We start from the raw sequence: 7934 nt of genomic DNA, 5'->3' as shown, positions 1-7934 counted from the left end.
TGTCATTGGATCTTGCAGATTGGTAGATTTATTGAGAACATAAAGAAAGCACTCCATACTACTTTTGACAGCAGCCAAGTACTTCTTAAAAGTAGTCCAAACCAATGCTGTAAGAAGTAAAATTACATATAGTAGATTATAAAATTATATAACTAACAGATAACATGCAATGTTTGTAGAATGGATTAAAAACAATGAGTAATTAATTTTTGAGATGTATTAAAACATGACAAGTAATTTTGAGAACTATTTCAGACATGTTGTGATATAAGAATAATATATAATAAATTTGGTATTGAAGTTTCAGATTTTCTAATTTTTTCTAAAAAACTCCCCAGCATTTGAATTTGACATCTATCTTTTCTGGGATTCTAAAATTCAACTGAAAACTAGGTAATCTAGTTATTTATAATAAATACACTAGAAGCCAACATCACAGAATTCTTAGCAAATCTAGTATATATATAAAACGGAAGTTCCTAATGTAATGCAAAGGGCTGAGGTGCTAAATTTCCACTAAAAAGTTAATCTCTGTTGTTGTTAATATCTTTTTTGTAATGAGGAAATAATCTGCATGACACAAACAGTTGGGTAGAATTTGCTAGGTCGGCTTCAAATTTTGGTTAGATGGAAGGTGAAGGGGTGTTACAAGGAGCAGGATTTTTGTAGGATTTGCAGAGGAGACTGTCTTGTTTTTATTTTTTTTTTTTTTTTATGTAAAGCTGAGCTAATAAGCTGATTAATAGCTAATAGATGATTAACAAACCCTGATTGTGCAGCTGGCTTAATGAGAATAAATTTTAATGGCATCACATACAGAAGTTAGAAATAGGATTAGTCTTAGATTCTAGGACATTTGTTTTTAGAGGTTATGGTTAATATAGTATGCAATCTAAATACATAATTAGACACAAGTTACCTCTTTACCAAAAATTAAAGCAAATGTGTCACAGCCTCGACAGATGAAAATATGTAGGTATATTTTATTTGTTGATAAATTCATCACTTTCTTACATCACTGATTGCAAATATTGTGAAAGAAATTATTAAAAAAATATTTATTCTTCCACAAAAAAATCAGAAATGTCTATTATTTCAAAAACTTTTGCATCGCTGAGCAATAATTTTATTGTGATCAGTGAGCAATGTATTTTGTGTTTGGAGGAAACATACAAATACTTTAATATACTTATTCTGATTTAATCCTGAACCCAGTAAAACATTATTCAAAACTGGACAGCTTATGGAATTATTGAAAGATGAAGAAGGCAAACTCAGTTGTGATAAAGACAAGAGTGTGTTACGATACAGAAGATTCTGCAAGCTTCAACCAAAATGTAGCTTTTTTAGAACAAGAAAAATCCCTAAAATTTTTTCCCCATTCTGGCTATTTTGCTGTTTTTCTCTGCATTTTGGTCAGCAGGACAGATACCACCAATAACTGGGCAAGAAGTGATGGTGCCCTGTTCCCAGTGTCTGACAGGAGTCCAACCCACTCCTGCCAAACTCACAGGCCATTTGCTCCAGCAGTCACTCCCCTTCCCCTACTCACATTAATCTGTCTTGACAGCGTGAACCAGCTACCCCTGTCACTTTACCCACAACACCAGATCCAGGAGGCCCTTCTCCAACCTACACATGAAGACACTGTTTAATTTTGGCCACCATTTTATAGCAGCGAGCTGCCACTTTATTAAACCACATAACCCACAGATTTTCACATTGGTCAGTGATTACCTGATGTCCATTTCTTAAATATATAGTATATCATGTATATTTATATATTAGATATATATATATAGATATATCTAATATTATATTTAATAAATATATCTAATATATAAAATTATATTTATATAAGATAGATAGATAGATAAATAGATAGATAGATAGATAGATAAACATAGGGTCAGATAGTCCTGCCAGACAATCATGGGAGTGCCTGAGGACATGTGTATTTGACAGCATTTAGAAAAGGCCATTAGGCTACAATGTATATGCATATATATAGATATGTGAATATATTAATTTAAACATCAGCATATTTGATGTTTTGAGAAGACATGGTACACAGTACTAAGGATAAGTATTGAGGTGGAATGTGCAAGATCTTTCATAGGATGGGCAAAGTATATGAAGAGATAAGCATGAAGAAATGGAGCAGGTGGAAATAATCAGACCAGTTGACACTAAAATGACATTTGGTCTCTGATGAGACACATTCTTGACCTAAACTTCTGCTGCAACTCAAACATGCAGTATGGGTTACACAACTAGACTGGAAGCAGTTATTTTTATTATTTTCTGCCTGTGTTCTGTATTGAATAAATTTATTTTTATAGCTGAAACACGAACAAGTGACTTTCTTCAGAGGCCTGCAGTATGAATTTTGAAAGGTGGTTAATGGAGGTCTGGTGAAATTCTCTTGAAATAACTGCTCACAGGCACAAACTAGCATATGCATTTGACAGCATTTTCCTTTTGTATTAGTTGAACTCATTTCAGAGCATGCAGAACACTGTGAAAAGATTCAGTTGAAAAAGATGAACATTTTTGACAGATTGAGCATAAGGCAAGTCATCTTGATTATTTCCCCATTCTCAAACCTCTAAAAGAAGCCTTCCATCCCAGAAAATCTAGCATTTACTGAGTTTGAAGTCTCCTTTTCCCTTTCTTCAACCAGAGATTACAGAGATTTTTTTCAGCACCTGGCAACACAGAATGTTAGTATGACCTTGAGGCCCAGGATTTGGGTCCTTTTCCTGTGAAGAAACTTTGGATTTCTTCTATTAGAACCTAAGAAATAAGTATCAATAATGCATTATCCTTCTCTAACATTCCAGGTGACTTTTGCAGGAAAGGAATAAAGCATTCAGAAAAAAAAGAAATCAAAAGAACTTGAGAAAAGTAACATTTTATACATATGCTCTTTGCTTGATTTGTTAATAAGCAGAAGGTTATATAGTTTCTGGAGATTTTATCACATTTGAAAAACAGTATTTCCACATTTCTCAGAAATCTAACCTAGGAAACCACAAAATATTGAGTTGTATTACCTTGGCCTAATAAAACTGCAAATCTGCAAACTGCAGTAAAACGGCGTCTGTGAGAGACAATAGGCTATTGGCAAAAGATCTACATTACACGTAAGGCAGGCAAGAAATAGGTCTGTTCTCATAGATGTATGTGATCATGTGTCTGTATGTGATCATGTGTTTTCTTTCACATGTGCTGCATAATGGAAGTGAACCTAACTGACAGGAGGATGTATCCTTGCTGATAGAGGATGCAGCCTGGTGAAGGATATTAAACTACTGTACTCAGGTTGCATATTTTAATATTCAAAACATAACCATACCCTAAATATTGCTTATCTCTGCTCTCTAATGTATTTCAGTTCGTACTGACTTCATTGGGAGTTGTTAATACAAAGCAGTCTGCAAGATCAAGTGCTCTGAGCACTTCAAATCCATAAATATGTATGATAGCAGGCTATTTTGCACTACAATACAGAAGTTAATTCTCCCCCCTGAAGAAGGCTAATTGTCCAAAAAGACAAATATTTCATCTTTTTACTCTTCCTGATGACTATTTCATCATTATCTAGATCAAACTTTCAAAAAGCAAAGATATACAACATTTTAGGGCTGGAAAATATTTGATAGGATGTGTGTATACACAGAAAGGCTGCCAGCTAAACAAGCATTTCCAAATATAATCCCAAGGTTAAGTTGACTTGGTTATTACTGCAACCCTGCTCTCCAAGTAAAATCAGCCTACAAAAATATTAAATCAATATTTATTTGAATAGGCAGGCAATGAAATAAAAGCATTATTAAGTAGCAATAAGCATGGGTTAGGTTTCACAGTTCATCACAGACCATGACACAGTCAATGCCTGATGAATATTCCTCCTGCCTCTAATTTGTCCATTCAGATTGCACATCCTCAAATGCCCCACTCCTTGATGCTTACACTGGGAGAACCACAAGTTGTGTAAAAATTACAGTATGACCTTCAATCATATTAATATGCCAAAACAGCCAAATCCGTGTTTTTCAACTGACCGGAAAGTCTAGGTTTGCAAGTCTGAGGGCAATGATAGAGGGCAGTGTTCTTCGCAAACACACCTGATATTGGAAGATAGGTGAAACCATGCATGCAAACAGTTCCTCCATTTTCCTGCACATATAAAATCTGCTGTTACTCCCAAAATGTTTCAGCAGATTTCTGCACTGCTTATGCAGCAAACTGATGCATTCCCTAGACAGATTTTATTTTCATTTAACAGGAAGAATTGATTGAGATATATCTTTGGCTATTGGAATTCCACACAGAAAATGTCAGTGATTAAATTAAGTCAGTGTCATACTAGGTTTAGGTTACTAAATGTTATCCTTTTCAATATAGCCATTCTGCTCTAAGACTCCTGGTAAAGATTAGAGAATTATGAATTAAGTGTGCCAGGCACTAGAGTTTTAAGCTGTAGTTCTTTGGATATTAATCCACATGATGGAGGAAACCAAGAGGGTGCACACTCTAGTTCTGTTATTTCCCTGCCGTAGTACACCTGTGATCACTGTGCTTCCAACTGTCTTAGGGAAGACATAAGGATTTCACCAGTTCTCATGAAATGGAGTCATGACAGCAGTACTGACATTAAGGTTAATGCAGGCAACATCTAATGACAGAGCTGGGTAAAGGCCAAAGTATTTTTTTGTCACAGTGGGAGAAGAAGGGCGTTCAAAAATATGGGATCTCAGTAGTCTGTCTTCACAGACTGGAAAATTGAGCAATGATTGGCAAGTATGTACAAATATTTGTGTGGTAAAAATATGGCAAAGTCTATTGGAAAGACCATGGTGATACGCTCATGTTAGCTGTCTTCTGGATTACAGAGGTTATGGAGAAATTATGCATTCAATTATACAGAATGGTGAACTCTGCATTCTTGAAAGTTTTTAAATTTTTCTGTTAATTCTATTGCTTCATTGTCCTACATATGGAGAAAAGAAAAACAAATGTGAGAAAGAAATACTTAGGTTTACAGCGCAAAATCTGGGAGCTGATTTCAAAACTCTGAGCTACATTTTGGGATATTTTAAAAAATAGCAAATGGTATGTGAGTGTTAGAAAGGAAACCAAAGAAGATACAGAACAGATGAAAATTCTGAATGCCAAGAAGCTTATTTGGTAAAATAAGCAATACATAAAGGAATTACTTCCTGTAACAATTCAGCATTAATCTAGGATATTTATCCTAGATATATATTTATATATTGGTTTGGATAGAATCAGAAAGCCAACCAGCCCCAAGTCAATCAGTGTATTAGGTAATCTAGGTTGTGAAAGAAGAATGTTCAGTGGCTTTTATCACAGACCTCTCAGTAATAAGTAGAAAAACAAGCAATCATTTATTTTATAAAATTAAATAAATGAGGGATTTGAACTCCTTAAAGATGACATCACTAATGGGCTGTGCAAATGTGTTGGAATAAAAAAACCCCACCCCTTGACCACGTGGGTATTTCTTATTTGTGTGATAAATATGAATAGAATTGATGTTTACGTTCAGAGGATTTGTTCTCCAAAATACTAGAAAATTAGTAGATCTGTACTGTGCCAGGTAAATATCAAGCACACAGAGCAGAGACATGGAATAGGAAGAGGTATGAGGAAGACTAGGAAAAAAAGTCTGTCCTTAAGAAAGCTTAATATGGATTTTTGTGAAAGATTTATAGGAGAAAATATCTGAAAGAAAATAAAATTACAATTTGTAGGAATAAAAGTTCACTACCCATCAAATAAGACTAACATTTTATTTAGATATAAGACAAAGCTATACTACTAGATTTATTGAACAGATAACAGACAGCAATTTTCACTCTTTTTTCAACATCACACCATCCCTGGATCACACTGATTACTTGATCACACTGATCTTTTGATATGTTATTTAATATATTCTCTTATGAAAGTCTCATTGCTACTCATTAATTTCCAACCTATCTTAACAGTATGTTTTTCTAGCTCAATAGTACTATAACAAGTACATGTTGTATATTTCTTTCTCCTAAAGATTATCACTTGTATTTATTTTATTGCTTATTTCCACTCTTATTTCTAGTCTTCTGTCATCTGTTCTTAGACCCTTCCCTCCTCCATCTATTTAAAAGTGATTTCCATGAGCTTGTGATTTCTTTTCCAGCAAAGGCAAGGGTAGGCTGTTCTTTGCTTAGGGTATTCAGGTGAACAGAATATTGAGAACTGGATAGGAAAGATTTGTCTCTATAACTTCTAGTATTGTTTATGAGATATGTATGGCTTATTAGGAATTTTCAAGAGTAGGTGTTAGGAAGCTGTGCTAAGTTGCTTAGCTGTGACTGGCCACTACATTCACACTGCATGATGTCTGATGTATGATTACAGAACCATGACTATAACAGGAGAAATGAGTATTGTAAATCACTAAGGGTTTAAGTCTGCCACAGAGAAAATTTGACATAGGAAGTGATGGCAGACTGAAAACCTAGTGGGACTTTACTACTACTAGATTAATTCGAAGCAACATGCCTGAAATGATGGGATTTATTTTCTCTCTTCTCATTCATGAAGTATAATTGCACATACTTTCACCAGCCTGTCAATCTTGATTCATTCAGGCACTGCTGTGCTTGTATTGTATGGAAACACACACTCTGTTTTCTGAAGTATTTTACTGCAGTATATAAAATGTACTCACATAAAAACTTGGAATAGCCCCACATAAAATGTTCTTTCTGCAAATATCCATGCAATGCAAAAGATACCTCTCTTGGGGATTAAAAAAAAAAAAAAAAAAAAAAAAAAAAGTCAGAAGAAAAGAAACTAATTTAAACTCAGGCAAACACTCATAGAAATTATTTTGTTGTGTGCAGAACAAGATGGAAGTAGACCCTGTCAACTCTGTTTCACCTAAAGTTTCAAAGCAACTGTCAGGCCTATTGGACAGCAAATGCATCTCTCAACAGCAATACTCAAAAACTTCCAGTAAAATACCATCTTTTTATTGCTTTGTTTACTAATATATAATCTTTTTTTTTCTGACCATTTTTTTCAAGAAGAGCAGTGCTTAATTTTTCAGCTAAGCCAATTCACATCCAGTAATAAACACAACAATTCTTTGCACAATGTCAAAACTACAAGTATTTCAGTCCTTCACAGATTGGCAGGCATGCTAAAGTACCTAATTCTTTTTGCAGTGTATAGCAAAGAAGTTATATTTGCAGAAAGGAATTGCTATTGTGTTCCCAAATGATGAGAACAATTTGTCTCTACATATTAATGGCCAAGAATTTTATGCCATTACTCAAAATAAGTTACATTCTGCTGTTAGGTTATTGAAATACGACATCTTTTTGTGGGCAAAAATATCTTACAATGGCCCTTTCTCAGACATAATCTATAGGGCAAGCATTTGTAATTTCAAGAATGTCAGTAAATGTAGTGGTTTTGGTTTTATAACTAAAATGATGCTGAAACTTGATTGAAGTTTAACAATCAGAGTGAACACCTTACCAAGCCAACTTTTTTAACATCATGGAACTCTGTGTAATTCTGAAAATTCAGTTCCCAAGTTAAAATTTAATACCAAAGAATTTCATTAGGACCACAAAGTGAACTGGAAAATTAACAAGCATCAAACATAGATTTTATTGAAGCATGACTAATATATTCTTTGCAAGCTGCTTAAAGTGTTATTTCCTTATTCAGGGCTATATTTCTGTCAAACATGCTGCGATCATTTGGAAACAAGCAGTGTTTTTAGTATTTTTTTCTCTAAACTATTTAAAAATCAATTATATTTTTCCCTGAAGAAACAAATCTCAGAAGGTCTTTTCTTCATGATAGATTTTTTTCAAGGATTCTGCAGAAGCTCTAATGGTCTGCAGTAA

Source organism: Hirundo rustica, chromosome 4, assembly GCF_015227805.2.
Source record: "Hirundo rustica isolate bHirRus1 chromosome 4, bHirRus1.pri.v3, whole genome shotgun sequence".
Classification (NCBI taxonomy): Eukaryota; Metazoa; Chordata; class Aves; order Passeriformes; family Hirundinidae; genus Hirundo; species Hirundo rustica.
The sequence above is the reverse complement of the archived record's forward strand: the minus strand, read 5'-3'. Positions refer to the sequence as shown.